Genomic DNA, 17,761 nt, shown 5'->3' on the forward strand with positions numbered 1-17,761 from the left:
GAATAATAATGTACATTTTCTATATTTTTTATTTATTTTTTTTGTGATGGTTTTGGGGCTTGGATTCAACAACCTCACACCCTTATTTGGCTTTCATTCAGGGCTGGTGCTCTAAAGATTGAACTTCCAGTCACTTCTACATCTCCAGTCCTTCTATATCTTCCAAGATTTTATTTTGGTCCATCTGTTGTATATATTAGTCTGAAGATTTCCAACATTTTTAATATACCTCTGTAGAAAAATTTCTTAATTTTGTCACAAATCCCCCTAAATAGTTTCCTTCTCTTTACCTCCTGCAGTTCCATTAGCTATGACTTTTTCTATGACTTTTTCTTATAATCGTATACTTCAAGGCAGAAAAGAAACTCTAAAACTGATTTAATTAATAATGTGTGGGTATGGATGAGGATTCTAAGGATGATCAAGTTTAGGAAACTCATCATTGAATAGCCAGTTCTTGTAATGGAAATAGAAAATCAAACTCATTAGAATTTGTGATTTGACTTTGAGTCTTTGCTGATTTGTTCATATTCTACCACTGGCTTCCTTCAGAGAGTTGAATGCACAACTTACAAATGAAGTAGAAGAGCTGCAGATGTGTAGTACACAGTGATAGATTTTAGTGCAAGGCTCTGGCTTGATCCCCAGCACTGTAAAAAAAAAAAAAAAAAAAAAAAAAAGTAGACGCCGGGCACCGGTGGATCACGCCTGTAATCCTAGCTACTCAGGAGGCTGAGATCTGATGATCAAGGTTCAAAGCCAGCCCGGGGAAGGAGAAACCGTGAGACTCCTATCTCCAATAAACCACTAGAAAACCAGAAGTGGTGCTGTAGCTCAAGTGGTAGAGTGCTCGCCTTGAGCTGAAGAGCTGAGGGACAAGCGCCCAGGCCGAGTTCAAGCCCCATGACTGACAAAAAAAAAAAAAAAAGTAGAACCCCAAGTGCTGGTAGTTCACACCTACAATTCTAGCTATTGAGTAAGCTGAAGTCTGAGGATCACACAGTTTGAAGCCAGTCTGGTCAGGTAAGTCTTTGAAACCACCAAAACCAGAAGAGCGCTAACATGGAGTACAACAGCTCAGGGACAGCATCTAGTTGACTCTCTGAGTTCAAGTCCCCTTGCTAGCACACACACATAAAATAGGAGATAGAGAATTAATTATGATAATGATGATGGATCTTTTCAAGGTATTTTGCATAAATGGTGCAATAAAGAAGGCAAGCTAGTGTAAATAAAGGCCTCGGCACTGGGGCCCCTTGGACTGGGCTCATGAATAGCTTCTGCCCCTCAATTCCCTTGTCGCTTTGCATGTGCTATGCAACCTATCTGCATTATTTAATCTCCTATAAAATGAGGATGAGTTATATCCAATTTAGGAGATAGTTGCATTGTACCAGATAGTATATAAATGATTTGTTACAATATTTAGTACATGGTGTATCTTTAAATGAAGTTAGAAAAAATAGGAAAGGCTTTAAAAATTGCATTAGAGAGACCAATTCCCAAATAGTGATCTGAAGCAGGCACTGTTTGCTTTCAGGGTTCTCCTTTTGTTGTATTCTTAAGGAAAAAAATCAATATCTTTATACTGATCTTTTTTTAGGTTTGGTATATCAATAATTTCCAAAGCAAACATTCAGTATTTGTGACTTTTCTTTAAGCTCACATTTTATGGTGCCTCATTTTATGTTAGGTTTATCAACAATTTTCTGCCTGTGTGCACATTTTTCATTCCAGTTGTAGCTTTTATTCCAAGACTCTTATACTCATCATATATCATTTCCCTTTTAAAATATATACTTATTCAATAGATTTGTATTGATCTTATCTATGCACATTTTGAGGACAGAGTCTTCCATGATTTGAATCAAGAACTCACTCCTGCCAGGAAAATGGTAACTGATGACAAAAAAAGAGCTGTTTTCAATCTCAAGTTCTTAAGATCATTGAACCAAATATTGATTAAAAGTTGAGACACTCTTTTTTATCTAGTGATTTATTTTTTTTTTAAATCACCATAACATGGCAGTGTTTGGAAATCAACTGAGATTAGGTACTTTCTATTAAGAAACAAAAAACCCCATGAAAATGTAATTTGTGGAGGGGAAGGAAAAAACAAATTGTTTAAATAGGGATACAGGTGGACCTATTACAACACTGAGATGTACAAAAACAAACTTTGGCAGATTGGGGGGGTTGAGAAATGGGAGGGCAGGGATGGGAAGGGGAAACAAAGGAGGAGGCAACAATGCTTTATAAGAAGTGTATTCATTACCTTGCTCATGTAATTGTAGCCCCTCTGAATGTTATTTTCACAATAAAAAAACTTATTAATAAAAAAGAAAGAAAAGGAAAAATACCTATTCTTTATTTGAAATGCACACATCTAGAAGAGGTCTTTCACTCAAAGTACTTGTATAAAACAGTATTTGACAATTTCATAGCCACCATTCTTGAGTACTAGGGTGGCAAAAAGTGAATAATTTATTTTATTTTATTTTTGCGATTGTGGGCCTGAACTCTGGGCCTGGGAGCTGTCCTGGAACTGAAGAGCTCCAGGCCAGTGTTCTAACACTTGAGCCACAGCGCCACTTTTAGCATTTTTTGCTTATGTGGTGCTGAGGAATCGAACCCAGGGCCTCATGCATGCAAGGCAAGCGCTCTACCACTGAACCACCTTCCCAGCCCCAATGAAGAAGACTGTTTTTTGACCCTTGACCTCAAAGACCTCATAAGCTTTCATAACACACTGCAAAGGAGTGTTTTGTGAATGAGAACCTAGAGCTGCCCAGGTGTGTGTTCCCATACCATCATCTGGGATTCCTCCATGTGCCTTCTCCTGTGGTCTTATACTGAGTAGGGATGGCTGAGTGGTGAGCAGCTGGAGATGTTCAATGGTCATTCCCCTGGGGGGAAGACGCTCTCAGTCTCCTGTACATCTCTACCCTCTACATGGAGCTGAGATGTTGAGTGCTGATCTGTTGCTTGGCTATAGTGTTTAAGTGTGACATGATATAAGATGCATACAATATGCTGGAATATAAGTTAGGAGTGGGACATAACATGAGCACCCAGCCAGGCGCCGATGGCTCATGCCTATAATCCTAGCAACTCAGTAGATTGAGACCTAGAAGATGATAGTCAAAGTCAGCACTGCCAGAAAAGTCCACGAGATTCCGTGTCCAATTAACCAGCAAAATCATGAACTGAAAGCATTGTTCAAATGGTAAAGTACCAGTCATGAATGAGCAAGCCAAGTAGGAACAGGAGGCCCTGAGTTCAAGCCCCAGAACTGGCTCACAGATACACACACACACAGACACACACACACACCACACACACACATACACACACACACACACACACACACATACACACACACACACACACACACACACAGCACCCAAACATATTTTTTATTAAATTTAGCAAAAAAAGATGTGTGCAAAACAATGCAAAGCAAAAATGTAATAAGCAGTAAATTGTGTGCACATATGCGTATTTCTCTGTGTGTGTGCTGTTTCATTGTTCACTGAGAACCTTCTAGATCCCTATATTGTGCTAAATATTTAAAAAATGTAAGTCTAACTCATCAGACCCACAGTCTGAAGGAGATAATAATAGCCCTTCTTTATCAATCAGATAATGGGAATTGTGTAAGGCAATCTGATTAGCCTCCAGTCACACAGGGAGAAAGTTCACACTGCCTGAATTTTCTGCCTTCTATCTCTTTATTGTCTGCCACTCTTGACAGATGCTATGCTATGATGTTCTTTCTCGGGCTCTGTGAGAGAGCAAAATTCATACCTGGGTCTGTCAAGTACCACTATCATTCGTTGTAGGTGCAAACTTCATGCACTTAGCTCTTAAGTCATCCAAAATGCATTTAGCCAACAGTTACTACTGGGATTACAGCAGTAATAAAGATATGCATTTTGGAACACAAAATTGATTATATTGGATGTATGGAGCAATGCCTGACAGAAATGTTTATGGTTACTGTTTCCAAGGATGGAATTGCAATTTACATGTGCTATAAAGTCAGTGATAAATTCACCATAAAGTATTTTAGAGAGGTGTCATGTTGAAACAATGACAGATCGTCTCTAAATAATTCTTACACACCAACTTTTCATCCAGTCAGGATAAGAGATCACTTTTCTCTTGCTGAATACGTGGTGAAATCCTACGTTTGCTGAGGGCCTGTGTTGTATAAAACTACTGGTTCTGAATACTAGAGAGCCTCCTATCTGCAAGCTGGTCCTCCTCTAAGGATGTGTGGACTCGAGTTCAGCTTATCCAGAGCTCCCATTTCCACCTGCAATGGATATGAAGTTGTTTGCTTCAGTGGCCTGTCAAATCCACAATCCCCCCCCCCCCCACACACACACACCTTATTGTTCTTCAGGTGGGTCGAGTTCATTTTCTAGTGTACTTTCTCTCTCTTGATATCTTCCTCTGCCCAACAAAATATAGTTTGATTTAACTAGCTTGTGGTGCCCAGGATGGTGCCGTGATCAGAATATGGGGACACAGTAGATTCTTTGTAGCATTTCAGGAAGAATTCAGGAGCATGCACATGTGCACGTGTGCGCATATGCACACACACACACACACACACAAACACACACACACACACACACACACAAGGGAGTTTCATAAGGTAAAAGAAGGGCATTCTCAGAAGAACTTGAGGGCCTACTACCTGAGGTAAAGATGCTGTACATACATGTATGTGAAAATGTGTTCAGATTGCTTGTTGTATTCCACAGGAATTACCTGCTCACCCCTTTGAAGAAATGAAAGGAAACAAATAATACAGAGATTGAATCTTAAGCCTTCACAGGCCCCAACCTTCAACAGGGTTTTCTCTCTCTTTCTTTTCTCCCTCTTTTTTCTTCTCTGTCTCTCTCTACCCACTATGTCCTTATTCTCTCTCTCCCAACCATAAACTAGGTTTTCTCTCTCCTCCCCCTTATCTCTCTCTACCCTCTGTATTCTCTCTCTTCTTTTCTCTTTTCCCCTCTCTCCTTCCACCTCTACCCTCTATGCCTTTATTCTCTTTCTCTCTCTCTCTCTCTCTCTCTCTCTCTCTCTCTCTCTCTCTCTCTCTCTCTCTCTCTCTCTCTCTCTCTCACACACACACACACACACACACACACACACACAGCCTGTGATTAGATTAGCAGTAAGAACTGGTATCCATGATGAATGCGAGTTTCTTCTCAAGCAAAGTTGAATGAAGCAGATGAGAACTCAGCAGGCACCAGCAGCCGCTGTGAGCATACAAATAAGTCTGATCCGTAGCTACAGTCTCCATGCTAATGCCAAACAGCAGTCTTCAAAATCCCAAGTGACAGAGGATGAGAAATTTAGCAGAGGCCCTGGGCTTTGTGGCTGTGGATGTCCTTGGCAGTAGTAAAACCGAGGGACCCATTTTGGGACTTATGCATGGCATGGATGGGCTCCAAAGAATGCATCTATAGGAACAATGCAATATAGGAACAATGGAAGTTGCCCGTGGATCTATGATAAACTGCATTTATGACATTCTTCTCACCGGTGTACTTCAAGGCCATTCTATTTTATGTCATTTAACTTTAATGTCAGCAAATGGAACAAGATGATCAGGAACCCTTTTTCTGTTCTGTTTAGGGAATCCATGTGAGCAAATAGTACAAATTTTCTTTCCCTCACTGGGAGACTGCTGGAAGACACAAGATTGGGTCATGCAGAGCCATACACGTATCGTTTTTATAACCCTCTGGTCAGGCAGACATCTTCTCTTAGCCTGCAGAAGTCAATAAACACAGCGTTACTCTAGCAATGCGCTTACTGGTTTGGAGCCATGTTCAGTGTTGTTTCTTCTGCATTATTAGCCATTCACTAACAGTTGTATTCGTTATAGCCCAGCAAATAATAATGGTGGCAGAAGCCAGCTTAATGAGATAGCAATGAGGTACTAAATGAAAGGAGGAAGATGCAGTCGTGCAGTGTGTCATTTGGTCAATTGAAAAGCGGTGGGGGTTTTCTCTTACTTGCCAGAGTGGGCTTTTTCTTCTCCGTGCACTGGTGTGAGGGTCTCTCTGGAGGCACTGCAATCTGTTTAAAACTTCTTGGCAACAGCTTTTGGAGTAAGGCCAGAACCATCGTCAGTGAATGCACAGAATGGATGTGAGCTGCTTGATTTTTTTTTTTTTGGATTTCTTTCTTTTTTTTATTTTATTTTATTTGAGAACATACTGTACAGAGGGGTTACAATTACATGGGCAGGATAATGCATACATTTCTTACCAAGCATTGCAGCCTCCTCCTTTGTTTACCCTTCACCTCCCTTTTGATTTTTTTTTAAGTCATTCTACCTTTTCTTAGGGTCAAAGATGCTACAGTTTTTTTTGTGTTGTTGTTGTTGTTTTAGTTTCTATAATTAGTCATTTCTACCAGAATGAGTTAGAATTGCTAGATGGGATTTAGTACTTCTGAAGGATGTTGATTGAATCACAGCAACTAGAGTGCTAACAAAAATACATTTGACTTACCAAGACTGTCCTGAGGTCCAACAGATAAGCTTAGCTTCTCAGAGGTGGGGCTCAGAGAGACAGCGTTATAAAACCAGGGTATAAACATGCTTTTAGAGAATGAAAGGCAACCTTCAAAACATCTGGGGATTAGCAATGAAAGGATTGTGTATGTTGGTGGGAACACTTCTTTCATTCCACATGTTGATTTGTTAAAAAAAAAAAAAAAAAAAAACTGTGTGGTGTGGGGACTTGGCTGGAACACACCTGATGGAGATTGCCTGTAGAATTGAGAGCTTCTGTCCCTCAGTACTGGAGAGAGGTCGGATATCTGAGTACCTTCTGATAGAAATCTTGTTTCCTTCTGCATTGTTTTATTTTGACACATTCACCCCAGCACTGAACAAAAGCAAGTGGCCATCACGTGAAAACAGTTCGTGGAAGAGTGCCAACTAGGAATACTTACAAATTGTGGTCTTTTGTAAAACACCCCAATCTGGAGAGGAAAACTGTAGTTATAGTGGCTGTGTTCTATATGTCTGCTCATTCTGATTTTGTTATTCTGAGAGGAATTTACAAGATCTCTCTCTCTCTCTTTAGGTATTTGGCTGGAAATTTTTGAGAAAGAAATTCAATCCAGTGTGTGTGTGTGTGTGTGTGTGTGTGTGTGTGTGTGTGTGTGTGTGTGTGTGTGTGTGTGTGTGTGTGTGTGTGTGTGTGTGTGTGTGTGTGTGTGTGTGTGTGTGTGTGTGTGTGTGTGTGAATGGAGAATAAATAAAAAAAATTTAGCTCCTTTGATAACAATCGTCTCTAAAATTACAACTTCTCTATCTATCCCTAGGTACTGTTAACTACCAACAATGTTCCTGCCTATGAACAGATCATAATAGAACTAAGGAGAAATTAATTTACTGGTAAGAATATTTTCCTTATTCGGCTGCTTTATGAATATTGATCACATTTAGTCATGACATTACACAGTAGAAGGGTACAGCCACAGGTAAGAAACACGGGGTAAGATGGCACAGAAATTTATAGGCAGTACAGTAGTTACAGACTATATATCCTGTGATGAGGCATAATATTTCTTTAGTTACGTTAAAATGCTGGCTTATGTCTGGAAGAGTGAACATCTTACTTTCAAGTTTCAATTTTCTTATCAGCTGGCTTCTTGACATATTTAAGAGAGGCATCTAAATGTTATTTATTTAAGTAAATTTGGCCACCACATTCTGAGAAAGTTGGCTTCTTAGCAGGTTGAAGGCATAGTGAAATAGTGAGAAAGCCTTCACTTTGTTTTCCCCCCAAGGGGTCAAAGACAGCTTGCTCCTTCAAGGTCTGAAAGAATTCAGCCTCAGTAATTGCCCCTGGGATTTGTACTCTTGTGAAATCTGACCCGTCTTGTGTTGGAGTCTTATCGAATTTCAAAGAGATTAGACCAGTGAATGGAAGTTGGGTTTGAAGGACTAGACACAGAAGATAGGGCTCTGGGAAGCTTCTTAGCCTTTATAATCCTATCTTCCTAATTCATAGAATTAGAAAAGTAGTTGTAACCTCCTGAAGACCTAGCTAAAATTCAATTACCTTTTTATTCCTATTATTTGAGGAATAATTCCTAAATAATAATTCCTAAATAATTCCTATTCTTTTAGGAACTCCCTTAGAAAAGAGTTGCAGTGCCACAAGCCAGATAATGAGTATAGTAATTGCTCTTATAATGCTTATCAGTGCTGTGTTTGGTCCATGATTTTGTGTGCCTCTGAGAAAACATAAACAATTAGAAATGATGATTAGTAGCTTGCAAAGACAACACGATTGGAAAGAGAGATTTTGTTCTTACTTTCCCAAGAGCACATTTAAAAACAAACCATTTTTACTATCTTTAAGTAGCTGTACAATAGAATTTCCATGTAACAAAGCAGTTTGTGAATACAATGCATTTTTTTTTGCCAAAATCCGAATATGTACTTTTGAAGAATTAAGATATTATCTGGTGCATGCAGATCTTTTTCTCTATGTGTATAAGTTGGATATTGATAAATGTAAAATAAAGTCGGAAGAGACAGTGCACCTTGGCTTTGTTAGCCATTATTACCTTACCTCGTTCTTGTTCATCTCCAGGGTGTTTCTAATGAGTGTGTGTGTGTGTGTGTGTGTGTGTGTGTGTGTGTGTGTGTGTGTGTGTGTGTGTGTGTGTGTGTGTGTGTGTGTGTGTGTGTGTGTGTGTGCGCATGCGCTTTGAATAGCACTCAATCTCTTCATCTCATTCACTTGACTGCTTTTGCCCTTTATATTTGCTATATTTAGGCCTCCCCTTTGGAATTTGCACTAAGATAGCTTCCTTGCTATAGGCTTTCTAATAACTTCAGTTAATCTGTAGGTCTATTAGAAGATTAAAGACCTTTGAGGTATATTTGGATCTCCCAAGGGAAACTCTTCATGAAATCTGATTAATCAAACCCTTTTATGATATTGTTTGGGAGGGCTACACGTATTCCATTAAAATATCTTTCTGGTTTCACTTGAAACAAATTCCTAGATTCTAAAAACTTATGCAAATCACAGAAAGGAAAGCACAAAATACACCACAATTGGGCTCTGAGGTGTAGCTTAATGGTAGAGCACTTTCTTAGCCATATACAAGGCCCTGAGTTCAGTCTCCAGAAACAATCAAGCAAACAAAATCCAGCCTGGATATTAAAATTTTAAATTTCCTTTTTTTTTTTTTTTTTTTTCTGGTCAGTCGTGGGCGCTGTCCCTGCATTCTTCAGCTTAAGGCGAGTGTTCTACCGCTTGAGCCACAGCGCCACTTCTGGTTTTCTAGTAGTTTATTGGAGATAAGGGTCTCACAGACTTTCCTGCCTGGGCTGGCTTTGAACCATGATCCTCAGATCTCAGCCTCCTGAGTAGCTAGGATGACAGGCGTGAGCCACAGGCGCCCCCCATAAAATTTTCTTTTATATGACCATGACAAACTTTTTATAGGAATATCATGACAATGTATTGGTGATTATGTTTTTGAGATCTGAGAAATAGATGAAAATGTGCAAAATGTATTGCTTAGTTATTACTATGCATCCCTTCCTTTATTTAATTTTATGTATTTCTTGAGTTATTGTGATGACTGATTAGACATTTAATTCTACAAAATATCCTCACATCATTTTTATTGTGGTTTTTGAAAAATACTGGATATAGCATTTCAAATTAATATTTTGGAGTACTTTCCTGCTTGGTACCCTACCTCTCAAGAATTTTTCTCCTTCCCTTCCTTCCTTCCTTCCTTCCTTCCTTCCTTCCTTCCTTCCTTCCTTCCTTCCTTCCTTCCTTCCTTCCTTCCTTCCTTCTTTCCTCCCTTCCTCCCTTCCTCCCTTCTTCCCTTCCCTCTCTCCCTCCTTCTCTTACTCCCTTCTTTCTTTCCTTTCTCTCTTCCTTCCTTCTTTCTTTTTTAGTTTTTCATTTTTCAGGTTTGGCTATTGAACTCATTGCCTCACACTTACTAGTCAAGTGCACTATCACTTGAATCATGTCTCCAGCCCTGTTTTGTGTTGGTTATTTTGGGGGGAGAGGCTCATTTCACAGCTGAGGTGGCCTTGGTTGTATTCCCCCCATTTGCTCTTTCCCATGCCATTGGAGTTGACAGGTGCATGCCCCTGTACACAGACATTATGCTTCCCTAGTAACTAGGATAATAAATGTGTACCACCATGTCCAGCCATTGATTTATATGGACTCTGGTAAACATTTTTGCTCCAGCTAGACTTAAACCTCAATCCTTTGATATCCCCTTCCCAAGTAGCTAGAGTTATAGGTATGAGAACTGTACCTAACTTTTGTGAAATACAGTATGAAATAATCTGCTAGAATATGATTAGACTCTGCTCTATAAATACTAACTTTGCATTGGTATTTTTCACATTCAAAGTTAATCTGAATGTACACAGAGCACAATCTATAGTTCAAATGTTAGAAATTTTACAAGGTTGAGTTTGTGCCTATCAGACAAATATCTTGTCACCCATGTATGACATTCATAGTCATTGCTATGTATAATTCACCCACTGAGTATATTATACATACAACAGAATGGATGACCAAAGCCAGTGTCTGACAGAGGCTGTGTTTCTCTAGTAGAAATTCATGATAGAAACGTATTGCCGAAGGTCACCTTGGGGCACACACCCAGACTGACTGATGGTGCTTATCTCTACCTACTGCTCTTCCTACTGATTTATGGATTTGTTGGATTCTTCAATATCAAAGACTAGGCTCCATATCCTGACAGTCCAGGAGGCAGAGCACCATTCTCATTTAATCTTAGTAAACTGCTATCATGTGAAAGGAGATTACAGTGGCCTTCCAAGGCTACTTGTGAGGTTTTTTTTTTTATAAAGGTATTGACTATTTTCCAATGATACTGGAGTTGCCCAGCAGGGATTCTTTACATACTTCTGTCTACCAGGGTATGACTTGCTCCTATGCACCAGTTTGAATGTTCTTAATACAGTGTGTGGCACAAATGTACCTCACTGGGCTGACCCTGCCTCTTTCTTGCTCTGGATATGTGCTTTACATTCAGCTACAACTCATCATCTGCACAGTTGTTTCATATGCATGTCTTTAAAACCAGAGACCAAGTTAAATTTATATTTGCATCATTATCATTGAGAAGAAAACCTGGGTCATGGCAGATGCTTGATAAGTAGGGCTTTGGAGGTAGCAAGAAGGAAAATGAGGAAGAGGAGAGAAAGAATCTCCTGTATCTGCCTGAGCTGAGTAGCTCAGGATGGCATCTCTGGGTTCTGTAATTCTTCTTGGCAATCTTATTAAGAGTGTCCAGACACCTTTAAACATGGCTGGCAGTGAGGATAAGTATAGCATTATCTGTCACCAATCTGATATTTCCAGCTGGCCAACTAGCTCCTAGTCTTATTATTGATGATATCTATTGCTCACATCCTTCAGGACCACTAGGAATAGTTTTTATAATGATGCTATCACCCATACACATTATGCAAAATGAAAAATGTCTTTTCAAGAAGTGCTGATTGGAAGCCAAATAAAACTGCTTTCCTCAGAAAGAACTTCCGCTCGGTTGCATAATTAAGTGTAGTTTTTCAGTATCTCAGGAGAGGGAGATGTGATAAAGGATTCCATCAAATGCTAGAATTTGGTGGATCAATAATTAATGTTTCATATTTCAACATGATGATAGTAAACACTATCTTTCTCCATCCCTGTGATATGAGTGCATCAGGGTAGATGCACGCCCTTGTCCTGGAATTAATCATTCCTATCCATATTTGATGTTTACACCTTTTAAATATTTATGGGCTGTTATGTTCCCTTTATTGTTGTTTACCCACTCTGGGGAGAGGCAGAAGCTTTGCATTTCTTTCTTAGCCAAGCACTGTATTTCTTTCATCATTCTTTTGGCTGTTCTTTGGATCACCTCCAATTTGCATATGTAATTTTGGGATTGAGGTGCCAAAAATACATTTGTTTCAAGTGGAGTTTTATTGAAGTTGCTTTACTCCAATCACATCCACAAATAAATGTGATTTTTCAAGGCCTGAAAATTCAGTGAAGGCTCTGAAGGGAAGCTGAAATATACAAATATATCATTAAAATACTACAGGTAGATGTTAAGTCCCTAGGCAAATGACACTTCAAAATTCAAAAGATTATGCAATGAGCACTGTGTGAAGAATTATATTTCAAGCCAAAATGCATGATCATATTTCACGTTTACTGTCAGGCATGGGTTTTTCCTGAGGTCTTCATTGAGGTATAATTGGTAACTACAATATATATTTGTTTATCATGTATAGTGAGTTTGAATATATGCAAACACTGATCAGTTCATCCCACAGTCAGGAAAAAAGAATTCATTATCTCCATTAATTTCCATTAAGCCCGATTGTTTCTGTTCTTTTATTTGTTAAGATTTAAAAATGTTGGAGCTCAGTCTTCAGAGACTTCTTTTCTTCTTTCTTCTTCTTTCCTACCTCCCTCCCTCCCTCCCTTCCTTCCTTCCTTCCTTGCTTCCTTGCTTCCTTCCTTCCTTCCTTCCTTTCTTCCTTCCTTCCTTCCTTCCTTCCTTCCTTCCTTCCTTCCTTCCTTCCTTCCTTCCTTCCTTCCTTCCTTCCTTCCTTCCTTTCTTCCTTCCTTCCTTCCTTCTTCCTTTCTTCCTTTCCTAGTTTAACTTCTTTGCAAATTCAGAAGACAGAATCCTTTTTATCAAGAAAAAAAGGTGTTATTGCATTGCAGGAAAAATAATTCTTACTAAAGTAATAAAAAGACACTGCAGCTCAGAAATTCATGGATGATCTTTTTTAATAGATGAACTCTTTTGATCTCATGTTGATATTTAAAAGGACTGTTTGGGGATCCACAGGATGAACTCAGCAAATAAAAGGGCCACGAAGATACATAGCACAACCAAACAAATGACTTGGAGCAAAATCAAATCAAAGGAGAAAATTGTGTTTCCTCAACAAAGTGCTGGGTTTAACCTTCAGGCCATCCATGTTCAAGAAAAATAACATATATAACATTGACACAAATCCTAGGCATTGTCCCCAGATAGCTGATTTTCCTGAGCAGCACACATGTGCAAATATTTGAAGGCCCAAAAACGAAACAGGTCCATGCCATACATCACTATAATCACCATGGAACTGAGCGGGGTGAGAGCAGGCACATCTCAGAGCTGGCTGATAAAGTAGTGAATTTAGAAGTAAATCAAAGCTTCTGATCAAAGGCTAATTTAGCCTGTCATAAATGATCCTGCAGTGGAAGGAAGCCTCATGCACAAAGATCAAAGATTAGTGCCTCCACATATACCACAGAACCTCTGCCCTGCAGGAGGGGAAAAAAAAGAAAAAGAAAGAAGCAAAGAGAAATGAACAACAACAACAAAAAATCACCAAAGCTCACAAAGAACCCTGAGCAATATGGTCTTTCCCTTTCTTGAGGACAGCATATATGATTAGAAAGTGAGCATGATTATTACATGGAGTGCTCCAGTTCTACCTTTGAAATTTGCAAAGCTGTCACCACTAGATTTTAAGTCACTTATTTGTACAGATTCTAGGCAGTGCTCTTTGCTGACATTGCTTGCTTTTATTTTAGCACTGATGTGCGTGTACAGATTACCTTCACAATTGCAGTTTCCTATTTGAATTGAGTTGGGTCAGAGACCTGACACTATACTATTAGGATAATGCTTTGCTTCTTGTTAGCCAGCTAACTCAAGTGTTCTGCATTGTTTCTGCTTCCTGTATATCCCACTATCTTTATCAGCTCTTTAACTGTGTGTTGAATGTTTCGTGGCAGAGGAAATATGCTTTCCTTATACACCTAATACAGTGAAGACCTGTGAATTCAGCAAAGAACAAGATAACTGGAGTAAAGGCGAAGCAATTTCACTGAAGTGTAATAATTTTATCTACACACAGGCTGGCATACAAGTGAGAACCCAAAGAAGCAGAGGTCCATATACCATTTTAACTGAGGGTAGTAAATTGAGTAGAAATGACAGCAGAACAAAGGCTTTGGGATTCTATGGTCAGTATATTTAGAAAAGTTAATAATATATTATGTTATATATAGCATATATACATTTATTTATATAGATAATATATATGCTCTTGGTGTATATATATATATATATATATATGTGTGTGTGTATACATACATACATACATATATATATATATACTCTTGGGAAATAAAGTTTATTTTGGGATGATCTCTTTTTGTAAACCTCAGTGGTAAGTTTCTTTCTCCAAGGATAATGGTTCTCTTTGTAGTGAGGAAGAAGGGAGTGGGAAACTAGAATTTTGCATTTAGGCTGATGGAAAGAGGGCAAAGAGCCTTCAGTGTTTTCTGCTTTGGAACTGCACCCATCTTAAAATAATGCTTATAGCATGTGACATATTCTCTGGTGGAAGATTCTGATCTTCATTTCCCATACATTGTTTCTCCTCCTAATATCATGCTATATGAATACATGCATATGTGTGTATGGCTTCTCTGAGAAATCAGAGATAAGAAACAAGTAGACAAGAAGGCACATCATGAAGGATTGAGCTATTTAGAGAACTTTATTTGAATGTTTTTACTTTTCTTGGAGTAGTCTTTTTGTTGTTGTTGTTAGCTTGAATTCAGGGCCTGGGAACTGACCGTGAGCTATTCTGCTCAAGGCTAGGTCTCTACCACTTTAAGCCATAGCAACACTTCTCGTTTTCTGGTGGTTAATTGGAGATAAGAGTCTCATGGACTTTCCTGCCCAGGCGATGAGTCTCATGGACTTTCCTGCCCAGGCTGGTTTTGAACCATGATCCTCAGATCTTAGCCTCCTGAGTAGCTTGGATCACAGGTGTGAGCCACTGGTGCCTGGCTTAGGATATTCTTTGTGTGTGTGTGTGTGTGTGTGTGTGTGTGTGTGTGTGTGTGTGTGTGTGTGTGTGTGTGTGTGTGTGTGTGTGTGTGTGTGTGTCTAGCTACAGTACAGAATATAGTGCTACTGACAACCTATTGATAAAAAGATGGGTTTTTGATCCAGCATAATGTACATTATAACCCTCATTTGGCAACCTGTCATTTGAGGGATTTGAATAAATTAGTCTACCTGTGAGACTCAAATTGTTAATCTGCGCAGTGGGAATTGTGATTCTTACAGAAGTGACTCAATAAAAGTTTCATATTGTTAACATCACCATAATCAATCTCATCTCCACTATCTTCATCATACTAACTTGCAGTGTGATTTGTAGCAAGTTATCTCTGCTTTTAAATTTTAACTTTTTTATTACTCTAAAATAGTGATTGTTAGGTTAAATAATTTCCAAATTTCGTCCTAGTCTAACTCTCCATTATATTATAAGCATATCTAAACTGGTAATGTCAGTCCAGACATTGTAGGAAGCCTTTTGCTTGAGAGTTAGTTTTGGGAAAATAAGCTTTTAACACAGCAGTCACATTCTACCTTTCAGCAACTTTATTAATGCTTCTTTAGTGTATACTGTAGAGTTTCTCTTATCTTAGATTACATTTTAGAGCACATGTTTCTTCTACTAAAAAGTTTTCAAAACGTTTCAATGGGACATTTAATTTTCTATCATGGTTGGTTTTTCAAATCAGTCCCTTTGTAATTGTCACATTTTTATAGTCTTGTTTAAAACACATGAAGTCTTTTTTCCCCCACTGAAAACATCAAGCTGAGTCAGATATTGAAATCCAGGGACTGTAAAAATCAAATGTTAAGAAATCAGCCTTCAAGGATGTTTTCAGCTACTATAAACTATAAAAACCAGCAGAAAAGAGTGAGGTTTCTTTCCCCTCCTTCTTTTAAAATATAGACGACTATTTCTGGGTTGATATGGCAATGTTAAGTTTTAGGAAAGAAAAAAATAATGTTTCACTTACCTCTAGTAACTTATTTAAGTGAGTAAGTATTTTGATTGGAACCTCTTCTTGACACTTTATATGTTATTTATATTATTATTGTTTTATCTTTACAAGGTTTACTTTTAGATTGTATTTATGTTAAACATGTAATCTGTCTTCCTACTGCCATGGATTATATATATATATATATATATATATATATATATATATATACATATAGATTAATCTGGAAATGCATTTTTCTTTATTGGTACTTTTCAAATCTCACCCTCACATTTTATACTAAATGCTTTCATATTTGTTATTAGCCTGAGGGAATATGTCTCAAACATAAGAAGTAGATCTCACCTATACTATTGTCCTTAAATCACAGATCAGAAAATCCAAAATTTGACTTTAACAAGGTCAGCCTGATTAAGAATTAGATCTCAGGTTTCTTGGTATTTGACTTGTTTTATATGGATTTCCCAACATCATATACATACCAGGCAACTGAATGAAGGTAGGGGAGCCCTGACATGTACGAGACCTTGTTAAACCAGTCAATCCCTGTCTAATTACTGCACTTAACTCCACCCATTAAAGCATGAAGCGGAATTTCATGTTGATTTACTCTGCTATTTCTTTTCTTATAAAATTTCCCATTATGTTAGCCTTGGTTTTCATTTGTGAATATCTAATTATCATGGTTTTTTTTTTGCACAAGACTGATTAACATGGATTTAATTGAGGTAATAAAATAATTACTATCCCTATAATATAACTATGTAGGAAAAACATTATTGTGGCATAATTGTCTAGTGGTTATTAACATGTGCTTTGGAGATGTGACTGAAGTGGTCTTCATCAACTTGACCTTCAGCATCTCCTAGTAAGGTATGCTTTTGCAGGTTGTTTAATGTCTTTTAAGCTTTAGTTTTCTCGTCCCTAAGGAGGAAGGCATAGTAGTTGGAATTTATTCTTTTAAATCAATACATTCTTATAACTTACTATATTTTACACATAGTAAAGGCCAAATATGATAAGCATTTCTTTTCATTGTCCTGGCCAAAATGTTTTGTGCATTGCTCCTTATGAACCATTCACACAAGTGTGATCATCTAGAGTCCTTCCATGGAGCTGAACTGAAGTTGAGAGAACATAGCTAATCTTATAGAATGACAGTGTCCAACAAGCAACTCAAATACAGAGGAAGGGACACAGACTTGATTCTCCACTTTCTTTCTAGAATTTTTGCTTGTAGGGCTGATAACTAGGTTTGGATTTTTGTGACCCACTAATGGAATCAAAGAATTCATTAATCTGTCCTCTTCATTTTTCCTCCCAACGATATCATATTACCTATTTACATGATTATTTTCCTTTGACTTATTACATGGTAAGTTCCATTTAGACAGTGGAACTCTTCATCAACTTCGGGACAATCCCAGTCACCTAGTAGCTACCCAGTAAATTTCAAAGGAAATAAATTAGATGAGGAAGACAGAACAGTATTTTGTGAAAAAGAACTAATTGAAGTTGCACCCAGACCTTCTTTTTTGCTTCAATAGAGGAAGACAAATATTCAACATTCATTGGAAACCTACATCGAGCCCACTGTCATATTTGATATTACACAGGGTTGGAGGTCAGGGATACCATCATTTTAGAAATTTGAAAATTAAGGAGCAATGAGGGAGTTGCAGTGGTGGTAGCCGAGATGCTTTTCCCAGAACCTTTTTCAAGAGACAGCCCATTGTCCCCCGGCTGCTTACAGTGGTGTCATTTGTCAGCCTTTGGCTGCCAGTCTTCTTCGGGACTTGCTTCCTCTGAAGAATACACTCCTTTGC

At 38.3% G+C, this 17,761-nt stretch overlaps 1 protein-coding gene across 6 annotated transcripts in view; it reads left to right on the forward strand.

Annotated features, from left to right (window-relative positions):
* Window positions 1-17,761, forward strand: part of Chl1 (cell adhesion molecule L1 like) — a 739,723-nt gene that overhangs the window by 598,677 nt on the left and 123,285 nt on the right. For all 6 annotated transcript variants that reach the window (XM_070018980.1, XM_070018978.1, XM_070018983.1 and 3 more), the window contains one exon: window positions 7,360-7,432. The gene's annotated coding sequence lies outside the window, so the exon portion shown is untranslated. The remainder of the gene's footprint in view (window positions 1-7,359; window positions 7,433-17,761) is intronic.

The sequence above is a fragment of the Dipodomys merriami genome, unplaced genomic scaffold (genome assembly GCF_024711535.1).
Source record: "Dipodomys merriami isolate MVZ:Mamm:240054 unplaced genomic scaffold, mDipMer1.0.p SCAF_13, whole genome shotgun sequence".
Taxonomy (NCBI): domain Eukaryota; kingdom Metazoa; phylum Chordata; class Mammalia; order Rodentia; family Heteromyidae; genus Dipodomys; species Dipodomys merriami.